The following is a 19,722-nucleotide window of genomic DNA, read 5'->3' as shown; positions in this document are numbered from 1 at the left end:
TTCCTCCAGAGTTACCCCATCTTTCACCTACCTACATTAACTAAAATAACTTCCGTAACAGCTCCCCAGAATCCAGTCTTGCTTTTCTCCAAATCAAATATATTTTAACATCTAATTAACAGTGCTTCAAAAAAGAATAACAGAGTCAAGTATTACCTAACGCCATAGAAGCTATTAACAGTCTTGTCCCATGGAATGTCTCTCTCTAGTATCTCCTGACTCCCAGGGGGCCAAAGAGGCATAACCAGATACCTCAGTCACATCAATACTGAATGTTAATTTGAGTGAATTTGTCAAAATCCAGATTGCATCATCTCCTTACAACTTTTCAATAGTTTTTACTTGTACAGGCTAAGCCCAATATCCTGTACAAGGCCCTGACTCATGTTTGAGTTTGCTCTCCTATAATTATTCCTTTTTTTTAACTCAGTTCAATTCCCTATAATTTCAAGATCTATAAACTCGACCAAAAAAGTGTGTGGGGGGCGGCAGGGCGGAAGATGGGGGGCATAAGAAGACCTGAAAGAGGCTTGAGTGTCTTCCAGAATATGTAAAGAAAAATTAAGTAATATTCTGTATATTGAGCAGAATACCCCAAATCCAGCCATTAATATGTAGCTCTTTTCTGTGAATCAAAGTTTTCAGATTATTAATCTATGCCTTTCCAGAGTTGATCAAAGATGGCTACAGCCACAGGTCACTGACTCTATCCCATAACTACTTACTGCTCTTGGACTAACAGCCAGTCTAATAATTATGTATAAATATCTGCCTCTCCCAAATACAGAAAGAAAGGAAGGATGGAAGGAAGGAAGGAAGAAAACCAAATATAGACCCAAAAAGAAAGGTTAGTTTTACTAGCTATCAAATAAATAGAAATTAAAGCAATATAAGGTTAGCAAGCAAAAAGAAAAGGTTTTTAACCAAAAAAAAAAAAAACTGCAGAAGGCTGAGAGAAACCAAATAGGGCTCTATGAACTAGTATAATTAGGGGGGAAATAATTTAAGAACATATATCAAAAACCATAAAAAATGTTTCTACCCTCTGGCTTAGTAATCTAGCTACTGGAAATTCATTTTAAGGAAATAATTTAAAAATAATTTATAATAATTAAAAAGTTAAAAATATAAAAATACACACATGCACATACACGTTCAGTATAGAACTTTAGTATCTTTACAATAGGTAAAAATGCAAACATCCTCTACCCAATAACAGGGAAATGGCCAACTGCATCAATTTGATGGACCTATTACAGTCATAATAAAAAGTAACATCAAAAGGTTTATAGAATAATTTTGGATGCAAAGTACACATTAAGATGACAGGTATGTAAAAATAACAGTATATAAAGTAACCAAAGAGATCTGGAGATGACAAAGAGTTATAAGCATAATATAAAGACAATGGGTTTATTTTTTTCTTCTTTTGGCTTTCTTAATAAAAAACAATTAAGTGAGGGTAACTGTGGAATTTTTTTCTCGGTAAATTTCCTTCATTTAGAAAAAGCATTTCTTTTAAAAATCTCCATCTTCATGAGCTCACATTCCAGGAAGCAATTCCTATAGCTCAGAGAAGAGTGCTTCAAAATTGTCTCAGAGCACCCTGGGATACTCAATTGTGCTCTGCTGTTAAATGCTGTTCACCTTCCTCTGGTGGCTTTCCAGAAAAATATGGTAACAATAACTTGTATAGTCATCCACTTTGCCACTGTGCTCAGACCTACCAGCACGTTCTGTTATGCCAGGAGATTCCAGCTTTGTTTACATATCCCTTGTGATTGCATCCAAAGACCAGCAAAAGCTGCCACAGAAGTGTGAAATGCCTAGCAGTTCACCTTTTAAGGCCTGCCTGAAAGGTGTAATAAATCCACGTGGACCGTAATTCTAAGCAGTTTAAATAATGTTATCAATTCCAAAGCCATGAGTAAAAGGACCTGGAACGTTAAGTCTCCCGAGGAAATGCATGACTATGAAGGATGGAGCATCAGGGCCGTTTGTGCACGAAGGCCATATATGGAGTGGTGCGTGTTTCCTCAGGATGCTTACTAGTCAGGCTGCTTTAAGGACCATTAGACGTCCTTAAGAAACCTCTTACAATACTACACAATTCAGAGAATCGTCGCTACAATTGTTATTAGGTAACAGAAAATGTTTCTCAACATTCTTAAGTTACATAGCTTTAAACTATGACTTTAAATGCCATCATCCGTTCCTTCTAGAAACTTTGACAAGCCAAAGATCAGCCTTCTGAAACCCTCAGGCCTCTGGAAGAGCTCCAAATCCAGAAGCAGGCAAATCAAGGCTTTCGTGTTGAAGAACAGCTGAGAGAATGAGGACAACAGCTGGGAACAGCTCAAGGACAGATGTCAGCTCTCCTGTGACCGGTCAGTGTACTGGCAAAAACAGAGGCACTGTCATTGGCTGCTGACGCCTGTAAAAGGCCAGGCTTTCTGTCGGAAACAGAGAAGCCACAAGAGACAGAAAAAGACACCAATTGAGAATAAAGAAGAGCTATGAGGACATCAAGGCTTAGAAAGGAGCATGGTCAGAAGTGGCCACCAGGACAGTCAGCAGCATAGACAGACAGTGAAGAGGAAGTGGCAGAGAAGACTCAACACCCTCCCTTACCCACTCCCTCCTGACAGTCTTTAGAGGGACGGGATCTCCTCCTGCACGCGTGGGGGTAAGAGGACATACCAACAGCTTCCTGGACTTCAAAGGCAGCACTTTCCAAAATGTGGTCTAGGGAATGACGGGTGCCCATCCCAGGCCTAAAAACCACAATCTTGGGAGCTGAAGGATTTCTACATACTCCAGGAGTTCTTGCGGTGAAAAAGGTGCCCTAAGGAGATTTCTACCAATACCACTGCACGTAGAACAGTTTATATGAGGGGCCAACAAGGAGAGATGCCTTCAGGTATTGTCCTAATCCTATCTTTTGTCTTCTCTTCATAATCAAAGGTCTAGAAACAGTTATCTACACAGGTCTCCGTTTTGTAACCTCCTACGCCCTCCTCATCCTACTATAATTGGTGTCCACTTGCTACCATGCATGTGAAACTGCTCTTGCAAAAGAAAACTTTCCAGGCCTTAACTTATCGTCTGCATCCATTCATTCAAAAATTCCTTGACTGCCTACAAAACTTGGGGAGAGGCAGCAGTATACCACCCGCAGAATTTGCACAAAGCAACATTCAACACATTTCACCATTCTTTCCTGAAACACTCTTCCCCTGGACTTCATTAGTTTCTCTGGGAGTTCTTCCTCAGCCAACTATGTCAGGTTTTTGTGCCCTCTCTGAAGATACAAAGGTATTTCAAGGAATTTTCAGTTCAAAGACAAAAATACAAATAATTAATTACAGTGTGCTGTGATGGTTTCTATAATGGAGTCAAAATGCACTGAAGACACTAAAATCTGCCTGAGCAAGTTCAGAGGCTGCATGAAGGTGGCAATGTTTCAGCCAGAATTGCAGACAAGTAGGAAACAGGTTGGCAAATGGAAAAAAATATTCCAGGCAAAAAGGTTTGCACATGCAAAGCCATGGAGTCCTGAGAAGAATAATAATTACTTCTTTTCAATCTTATTTCTAAACATATATGTTTCAGTGACTATTCCCCCCCAAATGGAACTGTCTTACTCTTTCTACCTTTAAAGGGAAAAGGCTAGAAAAAAATATATTTATATGGTACTTATAGTTAAATCTGGTCAGTGAGAGAATGATTATTTTTATCCCTGTAATTTTCTACAGTAAGTATAAATTACATTAAAATCTTAAAATATCATAAAGGCGAAAAAGAATCTTAAAGTACTCAAGTATTTCTGAGGCTTAAATTATAAGTTAGAAAAAAACAGAAACCAAGACCAGCAAGGGAGGAAGAGTTAGGTTACACAGAGCCTTCAATGCCACGCTGAGTTTAGATTCTATTCTCCATGTAACAAGGAAACGGAAAAAAATCGGGGCACAGTAGTAACATGACAACATACTCGTATACACGGCAAAAAATTAGTGGGAAGAGGATGCGTGGCTAGATAGGGAGCCACAAGACATGTCCAAAATTTAGTGCCAAGGTTCAAATTAGGTGACAAACGCCTGAATTCATAGTAACAAAGGACAAGAAAACAAATTAGCGATTAGGAGGTAGCCACAGTAGGTTCTGATGGTTGCTTAGATAAGGGTGAGAGAAAGAACCATCACTTTCAAATAAAGAAGACAAAGAAGAATGAAGTTAGGGGAGAAAATGTGGACTGTGAAATGCCAGTATGAATCTAGGAAGATACCAACTGGTAAATTAAGACTCCGAGGTCTGGATCTCAGGAGACATACCTCAGGATTAGAGACACATACCAGGAAGCTGTCACTGCAGCACATGAAATTAGGAAGATCGGTGCAATTGTGAAGAGAAGAATTCTTAGAAACAGAGCTGAGGGCAGACTTAAAAGGTGAAGACACCGGAAAGAGAGAGTAAAAGTCCCGGATGGAGCCAAGCCTCCTTGGAGCAAAGAAGGACGGCATCCAGGGCACAAGGGGTGCAGCATCTTTTCTGCAAGTCAGGGCAGGAGAAGCTGAGACCATTCACACATGACAGCCTACAGGTTTTCTGAAATAGGAAGGTGGGGCAGGGGTTGAAGAAAATTAGGAAGGTGTGATAGGATTATAGAGCAATGCTGAGGGCCCATCCTAATTTATAAAGGCACATTTGTAACACTCATTTCACTTGAAACTACCTGTTAATATCTGTCTTCCCCGATGGGTTCTAGGCTCCAAGAAGACAGGGCCTTGGTGTGTCGTATTCACTTATAGCATCTAGAAGTACGTGGCACGAAGGCAATGTGCAATATTTTTGCTAACTCTATTCAACTATATGACATTTTTCTCCGACATTACTCAGAAGCTTAGGAAAACAGAGTTTCTCAGATTAGTGAACGTGCAGATCCCCTCTTAACAGAAAACAGCGACTGTGGATACCCTAGTGATAACAATTTTCAATTCATTTAAGTATATACAAGCCAACTTAAAGCTAGATATAAAATGTCTTATGCTCCTGGCTCTTATACATTATGAGCCAAAATTGATTTACACATACAAGCAAATATAAATATAGGCACTGAAATAATTACTGTTGTAATCCAGATGTTGGTTGTTCATTATTATAATTATTAGCACAAAATTATTTTTAAAAATCTGGTAGAAATGCTCCAATCACTGAGACTACCTCCTATGGATCCTCAGATGCCAATCTGAAGTCACTGCATTAATCTACTGATTTACAGAGCAAGTGCAGGAGAGGCAAGATACACCAAGAAGCCGTGCTGACAAAATGTTACCAACAAAGAAGACCAAGTCAAAGGACTAGAGACCACACGGAGCAGGCAAGAGAAAAGGGCTCCCCTAAACACAGGGGAAACGCTGAGAAGTAAGCCAGTGGGTTTAAAATGTCAGAAGCAGGGCCGGCCCGGTGGCGCAGGCGGTTAGCGCTCCATGCTCCTAACTCTGAAGGCTGCCGGTTCGATTCCCACATGGGCCAGTGGGCTCTCAACCACAAGGTTGCCAGTTCAATTCCTCGACTCCCGCAAGGGATGGTGGGCTGTGCCCCCTGCAACTAGCAACAGCAACTGGACCTGGAGCTGAGCTGCACCCTCCACAACTAAGACTGAAAGGACAACAACTTGACTTTGAAAAAGGTCCTGAAGTACACACTGTTCCCCAATAAAGTCCTGTTCCCCTTCCCCAATAAAATCTTTAAAAAAAAAAAAAAAAAAAAAAATGTCAGAAGCAGGTAGTCCTGGGTCAAAAGGTCTAAGGGAGGATATTGATATGGGTACTTGTCCACAAAGCACAGCCTGAGACAAGCATAGGAGTCCAGGCAGGCAGTGTATTGGGAAGGTGACCCCAAGAGAGGTGAACCAAGAAAAAGAGAAAAAAGCCAATCCCAGGATACTTGATTTACCATAGTGGGTGCCTGGGGGCTTGCTCTTACTGGGACTTTCGAGGTATGTTTTATCAATTCCAGTCCCCACAGGTAAAAGTTTGTCCCAAGGGGCATTAACTCCCCTACACTTCCAAGAACTACAGCGGTCACACCCCAGACAAGAGGACTTACTGGAGAAGTCCCAGGGGTTGCAATGACAGAGGCACTTGAGGCAAGATGCAGTCAGCCCGAGTAAGTCCCGGGCGGGAACGAGAGGGGAGGCCAAGAGGAAGTGAAAAGGACTGAAGAGGTTTCTAACACAGAACTCAGACGCCACTGGAACTGAAAGGGTTGAGAAAACTGCTAGATCAGAGTGTGAGAAGTATCATCTGCATAAACTTTTGAGGCTCCCTAATGATGAGAAGACTCAGAGGGGTGATTTAAGCCAGGTGATTCACATATAGACACATACATGTATTTAAACAAATATAAACAATTTTCATTTAAAAGATTTCGTATTTAAGACATGTAAATCTTACCCATCTACTCTACATGTGTACAGTTGACGTGCCTTATGAATTGTCATCTAGAAGTCATTTCTTCATGTCCCCTTTATCTAGCACAGTATCTTAATAATAAATAGTCTAAAGATAATTGAGATATTCTAAGGCCCCCAAAAAACCCAGTTAAGCTTAAGAAGGACAGCAATGTGTCGTGCCCACCGCTGTATGAGGCCTGGCACAGAGTTAAGAGCACGGACTGTGGAGCCAGATGCCGGGATTCCACTTTCAAATCGACCACTGAATAGGCAGGTGACACTAGCAAGTTATGTAATCTGTGCCTCAGTTTCCTCATCTTTAAAACTGAGGCCACAGTATTTACTTTACAGGTGAAGTTTAAATAAGTTGATAAAACACCTTCTAGCACATTGGAAGCACCACCTAAGTACTACCTGTTATCATCATTAATACTCATTACAGCTGGAGTTCAACAACTTGACTGAATAAAATCACTATGCTTGCATGTTTACATTTTTTTAAATCATAATTATAACCAAAAAAGTTTGGATTGATCTACGTGAAGACAGGCACAAGATATGGAAGAAAGGATAATGTATAAAAGTTAGAAATAACCCAACTGCAAATAATAGATTAATGTAGACAATTATTGTCATTTGTATGGTACTTATTTTGATGCACTGTCACAACCTTATGATACTGCATAATAATGTTTAGTCAGATGCTAATTATTACATTAGATACTAATTATTATATGAATAAGTATAATTAGATACTTATTTTAGATTCCAATTCCAAGTAGGATTATTCTACTTAATGTACTTTCTAACAATTAGATTCCTAACAATTTGTATGTAAAATAATAAAAGCAGCAACACCTCAGTGTTTTGTTACTACATTAAACAAAATACAAGTATTTCTGAATGTTAGTATCATAGGCCACCTTAGGAAAAAAAAAAAAGGATCCGGGTAAGGATAACATACCTAATGCAAACAGAAATAAGGAAGAATGACTTGAGGCTTCTGTCAAAGGGAAGCAAACCTAGGGGAGGCTACAAAAATTAAGGGAACTGCCCTGAAGACATCTTACTAGCAGGAACTTGAATCAGAATGCTGGGTGCCGTTGGTGTCATTCAGGGACTGCTGCCCCGAGGGCTCCCAAACTAGGAAGATCTATTTGTTCATTCATTAGAGGGACAGGCGAGGCACACACCAAGCGTGTGGGCAAGAATAATACCATATGCTGAGTTTGGATGAACGATGGTAATTTGCAACAAAAAGTGATCTCACTTTTATTTCAATACCTTCAAATGACTATAATAATGACAATAACGATGAAAATAATAACAGCTACGTATTTCCTCCTAGTAACTCTGAGGTTGGAAGGACATTATCTTTGTTTTACAGATGAGGAAACCAAACCACAGAGAGGTTAAATAACTTCTCCAAAGTCACCCAGGTGAAATTGAAACCAGACCATCTGAATCCAAAAGCTGTGACCTGACCTTGTTGCTTTATTAAACTCTGTCTGAAGGCCTACTTAGTCGCTATTTTAAAGGAAAGAACATCCTTCCAGGGTTAGAACCGAGTCAGAAGACTGAAATAGAAAGGACCTATAATGTCCTATGAGTTTATTTCTTAGGCCTTCAAACTGAATGTAGACCAACAAAAGTTATTTTAATTGTCAAATTTCATGAGCATATCCACAGGTTTTGTGTCTCATTCCTACAAAGGCATTTCACCCTAATATTGTATTTTACTATATTCAATTTTATCTAAGGGGTCAGAATTCACTCCTTGAACAATAAACAGTCTTAAACATCTCCCCAAACAATCTCATTTTAGTGGTTAACAGCCACAAACATGTGCAGTTCTTCCCACTGTCAAAAATTGTACTTAATTGTTTTAATCTCTACTGTAAACTCATCTGTATTCATCAAGGTTAAGTGTGGTTTTATGTCCTGTTCAAACTTTTAAATACACACTTATTATTTATTAATGTTTTTAACAATCCACAAATAACTCACTTGGCATTTCCTTTTACATCTACAGATATAAATCTTTAGAAACTTTATACGTACCATATTTGTAGAAATTAAACAATTACACTTTAGAGAAAAATTACTTTAGAAAAATGTGGTGAGTTATGTTTATTTCAAGTTTTAAAATAAGATGCCCAAAAGCAAAGTAGTACAAAAAGGAGTCTTCCACAAAAGATTTCTGCCTATAAAATCTTTGCACAGGGGCACATTTTTATTCAATACAACTAATTAAATTCATGTCAACAAATATTTATTGCACATCTATCACGTACCAGACATATTAAGTGAAAAGCTGGAATATGAACCCAGGTCTGATTCAAGAGGCCAAACTTTCAATATTAAGTACGTTTCTGATGAGGAAGGTTTGGGGAGCACTGATGCTACTCCCCCTTGTTTCTCCTCTTCTCTGAGCCAGAGCAACAGGAACTCTCCTCAGCCAGAGCACAGTAGCCAGGGGCACTCCTGGGCACTAACCTATAACTCAACTGTCACTTTCAGTTGAAACTTAATTTCCCTTTCTTTGTGGAGAATACTTCTGTTCCAGTTATCTACTATTACATAATAAATTGCCCACAAACTCAGCAGCTTAAACAACAAACATTTGTTATATCATGCAGATCCTGAGAGTCAGGAATCTAGGAGCAGCTTAGCCAAGTGGTTCTGGCTCAGGATCTCTTCAAGCCTGCTTTGCAGTCAAGCCATCAGTCGGGGCTTCAGTCATCTGAGGCCTGACTGGGGCTGGAGGCTCTGCTTTCATCCCACTTCTCCCCACACACAGAGAGCAATCAGATGCGACAGTGTAAGTGGAAGGAACTCTGAGAAATCCTACTGATCTCTATACCATAAAATATGAGAGGGAGAGTTGGGATGAGCTCATTCAAAGGCCAAAGCGTCTTTCCCCTTCCAGGAAGAAAGAACAATTAAAACTCAACATTTTTTTCCCTCTGTCTTCCAGGAAGAGGTGTGTGGTGGTGACCATGGATGTGTTTCAGGCCCAACTAATAAGCTAGAATTAATGATTAACAAAAACTTAGTATAAAGGATGAAGAAGGGGCAAGATTAGAGAATGAGAAAGACAAGAGGCTAAGTATTCCAAGGCAAAGATGGAACTAATACCTCATTTGAAGTATTATACTTTTCTACCCACTGTGGATAAATAGAACAGTACTCTTAACCAGAAAATCTTCAAAAAAAGAGAAAAAAAAGGAAGAAAATCTTCTAAAATTCACTACTCCCATCTAGAAGGAAGAAAAAAAGGCCTTTTATTTTATGAGCATCTACCCCTTCTTACCTAATGGCAATGAGCTCCAAAAACAAACGTTTGGCCGCTCCAAAGCTATAGAACCTGAGAAAAGCTCATAACAGGGCTAGATATTTGAAGAAAATTACAGAATAACAGAATGAAGACAGAATTCATCACAAGTAACTACTCTACCTACCTTCTCCCAACGTGGAAAATCAATCATCAGTCCACAGGTGCAAGGAAGTGATACAGAATATACTGCATGCTGGCAAATAAAAAGCCTTGAAGATAAATAAGTTGGGAGTGTGGGGAGGAAAGGGCATGGAACTTACAACTAGGAGAAACTTCTACAGGACGAAAGTGAAAGAAAGTGAAGAATCTTCTCTAAAAATAGGAGAAAATCTAGATGAATTCATTACGTTCTTCGAGGAATTTAGAAAATCTCAAATAGATCTGAGCTTACAGCAATCAAAACCAGTAAGACCACAGAACTAGAGGAACAGGGTACAGAACTAATGAAGGAAATACACGTTGAAATCCTCTACAGAACTCATAAACATATGGAGCAGAATCAACATGACAGGAAAGCAAGCTTAAGAAAAACCACACAGATTCAAAATAATTCAAGCCAATCAGAAACACTTTGATAGTCAATGATGATCCAATAAATACACAACTGGCATACCACCACCAATCCCTGAAAAAGGATAGCCTTATGTGAGAATAAAAAAAAAGGCATTAAATAAAATAAAATAAAATGGTGAGGGGGCACAAAATAAACTGCAAGATCACAGAAGGCCAGAAAGCCACTATATTAAAGGCTGATCCAAAATGAGCATGAAAGTTGCCTGAACGTAATTCTTCCCAGCTCCTCCTTCCACTCAAAAATAAGACATTATCAAGCAAATTATATTCTCCAATCTAGACTAGTGAGCTGTTCCTTCTTTATACTTGCTATGTCTACAGATGTAACCTCTCCTCTGAGGGGAAAGGAAGAAGTTAGTAATCATTTTGGTAGGAAAATTTTACTTTGGGGCAAGTTTACAAAAATAATTGTGAATGGAGCTAATAAAAAAAGTTAATTCTTATTGATTAAAACTTTAATAAGTTTTGACCAATCTTCTGTCACATCTCCTCCCTGCTCTGTAGTGGAGTAGAACAAGCAGTACTGGGTGTATTTTAAATGCATAATAAGTGTTTTAAAACCTAACTAAATGTAGGGAGAAATCGATTTCTCATTCTAGTCAGCAATAAGTTGGGAATAATATCTACCTCAGAACTGTTGCAAGGATAAAATATGACCATGAATGTGAAAGCTCTTAGATATCTTTAGTGATCTACAGATCACAGTTTACTTGATTACCGAATTTTCTTCTTGCTCTCCAAAACATTCACTGGTCATAGGCTTCCAAACATAAGAACCTGAATGACTAGTATTTAACACGTTGCGTACGGATCACGAGAATCTTCACGAGGGATTTAAACCCCGCCGTACGCAACGTGTTAATAAATGGTTCTCAATCTTTTTAAACCCATGCTTCTTTAATAAACACAAATCCATTCCTTATTGTGTTTTCCTAATATTAACACTCAATGCACTTTTTCAAACTGTAATACAACCTCCTCCTCCTCTAATAATCAAACAGACCAACCACCACCTTTTGAGAAACACTGAAATCATAATATGAAATAAATACATAAACTGTAAATTACTGGAGTGCTAATAAATTACTATTCCTAATTTCATAGAGTATAAAAGCTTGTTATTTACATATTCATTCAATAAACATATACACTGACATGTGACTTGCATACTTCAGTGGTACATTACCAGCAAATTTTTCATATAAAAACTTTCATCACTCCACTAAAATTATATTCCCTACAACAAAATACTAATTTTTCTTCTCCCTCTTTAGCTTATTTATTTTTTTTTGGGGGGGGGTCTTTCATTGATTCTTCATCTCTTCACCAACAAGTAGAATTAACTACTCCTTTCTTTGTAGTCCCAAAACAAATTCTTGATAGTGTCTAGCACAGCAGGTGACAAACCTTCAGTGATGCTCAATGATATAGCATTGTTTCAATTCTATTACAAAACTTGTATTATAAATAATTGTAGTCATGTTTGTGAACCTCACCAAGCTAGAGTAGAGGGCAAGAATCCAGGCCTTCAATTTTCATTTGCGTGTGTGTGTGTGTGTAAATAAAAACAAAGTAGTCAAACAATATTTGCTAAATCAGATTGCATTCTGCTTTCTAACTACACTGTCATTTGAATATGTCACTAGTATCTTTGCTCATACATTCCAAGCTCCTCTACAAAGCCTTTCAAAACCACTTAAGCCAATGCTGATCTTTTCCTCAAAATCTATTACAGAATATTATCCGGTACAGTACATTGTGTAAAATAGTCTTTGGTATTAGTTGTTTCCGTAGATTGAACACAACTTGTTTCAACTAGACAACATTCTCACCAGCAGGTCCACGTCAATTTATTGCTCTATACCCACTCAGCACAGCCTTTTCCAGGTAACTGGCACTCAATAACACTGAAAGATTAAAATGCAATGTACAACAGAGCTACATCCTGACAAAGAGCGAACAGGAATAGATTTTGCCTGGTCAGCAATGGCAGGTTTTCTTAAAGCAATAATTCAGCATAGCACTTCCTCCCCTCTCTGGTGATAATACAAGAAAATGGTTGCTCAAGGGGAGAAAGAGAAGAGCTGCATTCTTCAGTGCTCCGGTCAAGCAGTAGCTATCCTTCAACTCACAGAATGACAGATGAGGGAAAGTAGAAACCACTTGTTTATGTGGTGTAGGTGCAGAAACGAAAGCCCAGAAAGGTGAAGTATTCCAACAAAGGACACAGAGAAATTCAATGGCAGAGCTTGCACTGAAAACAGGTTCCCCACCTCCCAATCAAGAAGCCTTCAGTACATCAAACTGCTTCTCTAATTGTCTCAAAAGACTAAGTCTTTCTGCCTTTACCTCATCTGTGCCAATCACAGGGAAACCCCACAAATACTCAAGTCACTCACTAAACCATCACACAAACGAATGATGAGAAAGTCAGAGAATTAACTGGGGAAGGGAAATGCTTTTCTAGATTCCTTTTCATCCACCCAGCCCTTGACTGCTAAGTGTTCCCAGGTTCTCTTTGGCCCCTTTTCACCCAACACACTCTACTTTGGTATTTTCATCTGTAGTCCACAGCTTCAACTAGCACTTACAGACAAAGAATTCCCAAATCTAAATCTACCAAACAGGTTTTTTTGAGCTTCAATATGCACTCTAAACATCTCTCTACCTATGTCCTACGGTCACCTTAAAAAAAAAAATCAGCATTATAAATGCATCATTTCCCCTCCCTCCTGTCAACCAACCAGCACCACCTCCTTGTGGTCACACTGCCTACCTTAGTGAATTGCGCCACCTACCCAGAAACCTGTCATTTGGATTTCTCTCATCTCTCTTACCCCAGACGCCAAATTTTATCAATTTTTCCTCCTAAATACCCCAGCAATTCATCTCCTATACATACCAATGATCTCCAAAGCTTTTTAGTCACTTACCTTTATTACTAAGAAAAAATCTGAGCATACATGCACCAAAATATATGCATTTTTATTTATAAAATACATGTATGTCTACAGCAATATAGTAAGGTATTACAAATCATAATACAAATTTTAAACTTTAAAATGAGATTTAAAATATATATATAATGCTAAGTCTAATATTTTCTTCCTACACTCCAGTGAGTCATTTATACATTCCTGGGATTTAGGAACCTACATTTTGGAGACTGTATAATGAGATTGGTCTTATAAGAAATATATACAGAGGGTGCCAAAACAGGAAAAAATTGTATTAATTATAATACTCAATATATACTGATAACAAAAGATGAATACAAGTCACGTTTGACTTCTGTAATTATAAGAGGTCCTCGAAGTGGTTACCATCAGCATCCAGACACTTCTGATTACAGCGAACTACTGCTTGAGCATAGATAACATCTCTTAAAATGTGTATACATTTTTTTTTGGCACCCCCGGTATATGCAGGTGTGTACGTTTGTTTATATATTAAGTGGTAAGGATATTTGAAAGTTTTTTTTTTTTGCTCAAACCACATGTTTCATGATGAGGTGATATACACATGCTTTAGCATATTGCTAAATATAGTAACCTTATCTTCTAAAACCACAAACAAAAAATAAAAGTTTAAAAGGGTTGACTTCTGAAAACCCACATTATATTATTTTATAAATTAAACTTAATTCTATAAAAGTTTTAGGATTAGCCATCTTTAAAAAGATGAGAGGGCCGGCCAGTTAGCTCAGTTGGTTAGAGCACAGTGCTCTTAACAAGGTTGTAGGTTTGATCCCCGTATGGGCCACTGTGAGCTGTGCCCTCCACAACTAGATTGAAACAACTGCTGTACTTGACTTTGGAGCTGATGGGTCCTGGAAAAACACACTTGAAAAAAAAAAAAAAAAATGAGAAATTTACCAAGTATTATTTGGCTCCTTTTTGCACACAGTTCCTGAAAAAGAGACACCACGTTTTTTTGTTTTTTTTCACCTACCTACTGAAATATTCTAAGGCTGCTAGTGTTCTGGGTTTCTTATGGACTGCACCTCCTTTTTCTCAGTTTTCTACATGTATAGATATTGCCACCATTTAGGACCCTGAAGACTAATATACTCTGCCCTACCCTTATCCTTGTCAACCCACCATCCCTACCCCAAGACTCCCACTGCTGCCAACATTATAAAAGGACAAACCCCACAATAAATAACCAGTCAGAATAGACCTGCTAATACAAGATATTTACATATTTATACAACATAATCCTCTAAAATTCTACCCACAACCTGACAGATCCTACCTTTCCATGTAAAGTGGGGAGATCTAAAATTTAACAAGGTTTCATGTGAATCCTGTCAGATCAGTTCAGCTTTTTACACATTCAGAAATCTAAATTCTCAGAACTCAAAAGTCCTGAAATTTTTAGCAGTTAGATGTTTCAGCTCATTATTCTAGCAATGTAGTTAAAAGTAAACCAGTGCAGTTAGATAATATTAAAGAAAAAGTTTCTTCAGATAGATTATTATACTATTCCCTCATATCGTGAGCCACAATTTATTTGGCAAGAAGCCAAATAATAAAGATAGTCAGTGGCAAGCATTCCATGAAAACTAGCACCATGTTAAACTATATGAGTAATTTTCATTGTATAAAGTGACTAGATGTTCCCAGAGTTGCTTCTGGAGTTAGGAACTGATTGACACCAATACAGAACTATATACTTATTCAGTGACAGTATATTCAGGCAGATTTTGATTACAGTAAACAGAAAGTTAAGAAGCCACATGATTGTTAAGATTACTAAATCGTGATTTTCAATATTATTGATTCTATACTTTCATGTACAGAATGTTGAAGGGGGGTTAGAAAACAATCTTAATGCAAAACTTAATATTCTTTAACATCAGCATTACAAAAACTTAAAATTTTAGTCTGTGTGAAGTCAACACAGATGACTTAATTTAGATTTTATTTGCTTTCTATTTACAGAAGTAAAGTATTAACCATATCCCGTTTTTTAAACTAGCATTCTAATAACATATTCCATTTTATACTGAATTTTAGGATAAGTAAAATGGCTTTCTCCTCAAATGCCTGTAACCACAATACCAATTTGTTTCATCTATTTTCTATTTATCTCTTCATCATCTTCAGTCACTCATTTAATATAGATCAATGAACCAAAATTATTTAAGAATATGATTATAGTGGTCCTCTTAGGTAAGTCTTGTCCCTTCTGGACTTCGATGTCCACAAATGTAGACTAGATAACTTCCAACTAAAATTCCTTAATCATTCCTAAAAGTGGTCTATTGTACAACCTATTGTAAAGGCTATATATAGTTTAAGAAAGATGGTTAATCAAAATTAATTTAGCATTTGTGATTTCTGTGCCATCAAAACCAAAAATAACAACTCAGTAATTCTAGACACCTAAATATCTATGTGCAATGCAGACCAAGACAAATCTTACCGATGATGTTATCAATTATATTTTGAGATAAAAAAACATATATTTTTAATATACCAACAAGGGATGAAAAGGAGTCAACTTTTATTAAGCATATACTCCAAGTGTTTTACATTTGATTTTCACAACTATACTTGATTGATGGTAACCTGTGATTCAGACATGGGCTCTGGAGCTAGACCCCACCGTTTCCCCACTCACTAGCAGGATGACCACAGGAAAATTACTTATGCATCTTGTGCCTCAGTTTCTTCATTTGCAAAATGGGGATAAAACAGCACCTACCTCTTTGGCTCGGTTCCAGGAATAAATGAGAAAATACATACAAAGTGCACAGAGCTAAGTATGGTCCTCACTGTCGTTATTATGATAATTAATTAGTACCTTTATTATTAGTGTAGGCATTCAGGTTCCCATTTTAGAGATAAGGAAATGGAAGCCGAAAGAGTGTAATGTATGTTATCACACCAACCAGTGCTAGGTTTTGACTCAAAAGACCAAAATTGATTTTAAAAAAAATTACTTGGGCATTAAATACTGGTATTGTTAAAGATACAAGTTGTTTTTATGAAGCCTGAGAAATGACACGTAGAAAACGGTATCAGAACAGGACCGGCATTAAATCGTACGGAGACGAAGGGAGGGGCGCCCTTCCTGCAGCCTCTGCAGACTCTGGTGACTGACCGCTGAGGGACCCGACACTCCAGTGCGGCTTGTATTAATATTCAGTGAAAAAAACAAAACAAAAATACCACAGGCCATCACTGCGCCTTCTTCTTCTAGCGGTGCCAACTTTTGTTGGGCCCACCCCACACTCATCCCCCGCCAGAGGCGCTGAGAGCTGGCACCCAACTTCTGGAAGTTGGAAGGATGAACAATTTTCCTACCATGGAAGCTAATCGCTAAGTTGAATGTCGCTCAAAGAAAAAGCAGCCAGCCACCGAACAGAGACAAAGAGACACCGGCAAGATCGGTCAAAGTCCTGACACGCCCAGTCCTGAGGCCACTCGCTTCTTCACCTGCACGCTCCGAGTCGGAGGGTGGAATCGGCCTGGGATCCCTCATTCAACTGCAGAACCCAGGCCACGCGTCAGGCGAGGGTCGTTCTGAATGGTGAGTGTCTGAGTGGCCGGTGTGGCGCCCTGGCTATTCGCAACCAACCGTCTAGCCCCAAAGTGACAGCACCCAGGCCGGTGACCCTCCCCTCGGAACGCGGCGCGACGGGCTCTGCGCCCTGGGGCCGCGCGCGCGGGGGAAGAGGCGGTGCGGCGTGGAGGACCAGGAAAGGGGGCGTGAGGGTGGGCTCGGCGCCCCAGGGCTGGAATCCGCCGCCGCCGCCGCCTCCCCCCCTCGCCGCCAGCGGCCCACCCGGTCCGGTCCCGCCGTCCCGCACAAAGGTCTCGGCCAGGCCGCGGCTGGCAGCCTGAAGTCCGGCCGCACACCGGAGCCCGAGGCCGGCTCGGGCACGCCCGCACCTCCCACCCCAGGTCCCTACCTTCTCCGGGCGGCGTCCGGCCCCACGCGATCGGCTCGGGCCTACTGCTCCGCGGCTCCCGCTCCGCCTCTCCCGCGGGCTGGCGCGGCCTCCGGGGTGTCGGGCGCGGCTGGTGGCGGCGGCTCCTCCCCCTCGGGGGCGGGAAGCGAGGACTCGGGGCCCGGAGCCGCCTCCCAGCAGGAAACGACCCCACGGCCCCGCCTCCTCGGCCCGGCCCAGCGGGCTCCTCGGGCTGCCTCAGCCGCCCTCTCCCTCCGGAAACGCATTCCTCCCGGGCCGCGTCAGCCGCGCTCTAGGCGGGTGGAGGCGGAGGAGGAGGAGGAGGCAGGAAGCTCGAGGCCCGAGACAAAGGAGCTGGCCTGGGCGGGAGCGGTCCAGGGCGGTGGGGGCGGGGGGAAGGAGGGCCGCGGGGCAGCGGAGGGAGGGGCCGGGACTATGCCAAAGCCTGCGAGGTGCCTCAGTTTCCTTTTCTGCTAAGGGGTGGGGTATTGGAGTGTGCACCAATGCTCTGGCGAGCTTTACTATCCTCCCATGAGAGGAGACTGGATGGGATGTAGGGAACCTGGTCCTGGACTCTTCCGCGGGTCTTAGCTTCTGCTTCCCCAAAGCCACATGTCTGTCTGACCAACCATCTAGTTTACCCAAGGCTGTCCCCGGAGCCCCTTCAGTCCCAGGCAGATGGAGACAGCCCCCCACCCTGCAGAGTTGTGGGCCCCCAAACGTTTTCCTCTCGGAAGGAAAACAGCTAAAGCCAATATTGTTTTTCTGGAGTGATAGTTTGCTGGACTTGTGTGTATGAGAAAATACTTGAGAAGGAGATGGGTGCCAAGAAAGATGGAAATGAGGAAAGTTTTAGAGAAAAACTGGTGAGTTGGGGAGCTGCTGTTGTTAATCTGGCTGTCCACTTGTGGAGAACAGCGATGAGAAGGAAAAGTTTCATCTTTAAAAATACAGTTTCTATTCTTGCTTTTTGTTTTTGTTTTCAGTAGGTGGAGATGGGGCCTGGAGAAGGAGCGGTTTAAAAAGAAGGGAAACATTCATTATGAGAATGGCTGGGCACATTTTGATAAGAGGAGTGAAACCTGTACCAACCAACATCATATTGAAAGCCAGTAATTCAGAATATGCTGCTGGCAAGCTGGAAATGTGTGTTTCCACCTGGTGAGCTGCAGCACCGTGCTGGGTATAGAGCTCAAGTTATGAGATTTGTTAAACTGAAAGGTAGTGGTTAACTTGGGGGAGGTTAGAAGTTAGGATGCCCACTGGCTGCCAATCTTAAGAACAAATAAAGTAATCCCACCTCTAAAACATTTGCACGTTGCTCATTAGCAAAATCAAATCTGTTGGTCAGATAATCTATGGCAGGGGTGTCAAAACTGTGCCTGCCGGCCAACTGCGGTCCGCAATCCATTGTTACTTGGCCCGCAGCAAATTCCAAAAATATATTTAGTTTACTTAAATAAACCAGGTGAGGCAATACGTACTTCACCTTGAGTGGCCCGGATGTTTGTGTATTTTACCACATATGGCCCTTGGTAAAAAACGTTGAAAAAAGTTTGGACACCCCTGATCTATGGAGACTTCTAAGAAATGAACTTGACTTTTCCCACTTCAGGGATGACCACGCTTAAGAGTCTAAAAGATGTAATATCCCCAATGGTAAAGCTACCACCAAATCTCAACATTCTTGATTTTAAAAGTATTGGTTATATCACTGTTCAAAATTAATCAGAATTGGCCTGATCTCAGCATAGGAGACTATAGTTCAAAAGATAAAGCATAATTGATCCATGCTTGATTTGTATTATATTTCCCAGAATTTTCTTCCCTGTATGTGATGTGAGAAGGCAATATTTGCCACAAGAACATTATGAAGATCAACAACATGGATGGATCTAGAGGGTATTGTGCTAAGTGAAAGAAGTCAGACTGAGAAAGACAAATACCATGTGACATCATTTATATGTGGAATCGGAAGAACAAAATAAACGAACAAAGCAGTCTCATAGATACAGAGAACAAACTGATGATTACCATATGGGAGGGGGGTTGGGGGCTGGGTGAAAAAGGTGAAGAAATTAAGTACAAATTGGTAGTTACAAAATAGTCACAGGAATGTAAAGTACAGTATGGGGAATATTGTCAATGATGTAAAAACTAGTGTCAGGTGGGCACTAGACTTACCGGGGAGATCACTTCACAAATTATATAAATGTCTACTCGCTATGCTGTACAACCGAAACTAATGTAAGATGATATTGGGTATCAACTATAATTGAAAAACAAAATAGCCACAGGATGTAAAGTACAGCATAGGGAATATAGCCAATAATGTAATAACTATACGTGGTGTCCAATGGGTAGTAGACTTATGGGGGTGATCACTTGGTTGTCTAATCACTGTGTTGTTTGGTACACGTGAAACTAATATGGTAATGG

General features: G+C 40.2%; 1 protein-coding gene and 1 long non-coding RNA gene across 3 annotated transcripts in view; one reads left to right on the top strand and one right to left on the bottom strand.

The window, feature by feature from the left end:
- The window catches only part of ITGB1 (integrin subunit beta 1), a 44,496-nt gene extending 27,079 nt beyond the window's left edge, over positions 1-17,417 (bottom strand). For both annotated transcript variants that reach the window (XM_019741739.2, XM_019741740.2), the window contains exon 1: positions 17,284-17,417. The gene's annotated coding sequence lies outside the window, so the exon portion shown is untranslated. The remainder of the gene's footprint in view (positions 1-17,283) is intronic.
- On the top strand, positions 16,259-18,591 carry LOC109452640 (uncharacterized). The gene is made up of 2 exons (XR_012493747.1): positions 16,259-16,901; positions 18,273-18,591. It is a non-coding gene; the product is annotated as an uncharacterized LOC109452640 (long non-coding RNA).
- The last annotated feature ends 1,131 nt before the right edge of the window (positions 18,592-19,722 follow it).

This window comes from Rhinolophus sinicus, linkage group LG02, assembly GCF_036562045.2.
Source record: "Rhinolophus sinicus isolate RSC01 linkage group LG02, ASM3656204v1, whole genome shotgun sequence".
Classification (NCBI taxonomy): domain Eukaryota; kingdom Metazoa; phylum Chordata; class Mammalia; order Chiroptera; family Rhinolophidae; genus Rhinolophus; species Rhinolophus sinicus.
The sequence above is the reverse complement of the archived record's forward strand: the minus strand, read 5'-3'. Positions and strand labels throughout refer to the sequence as shown.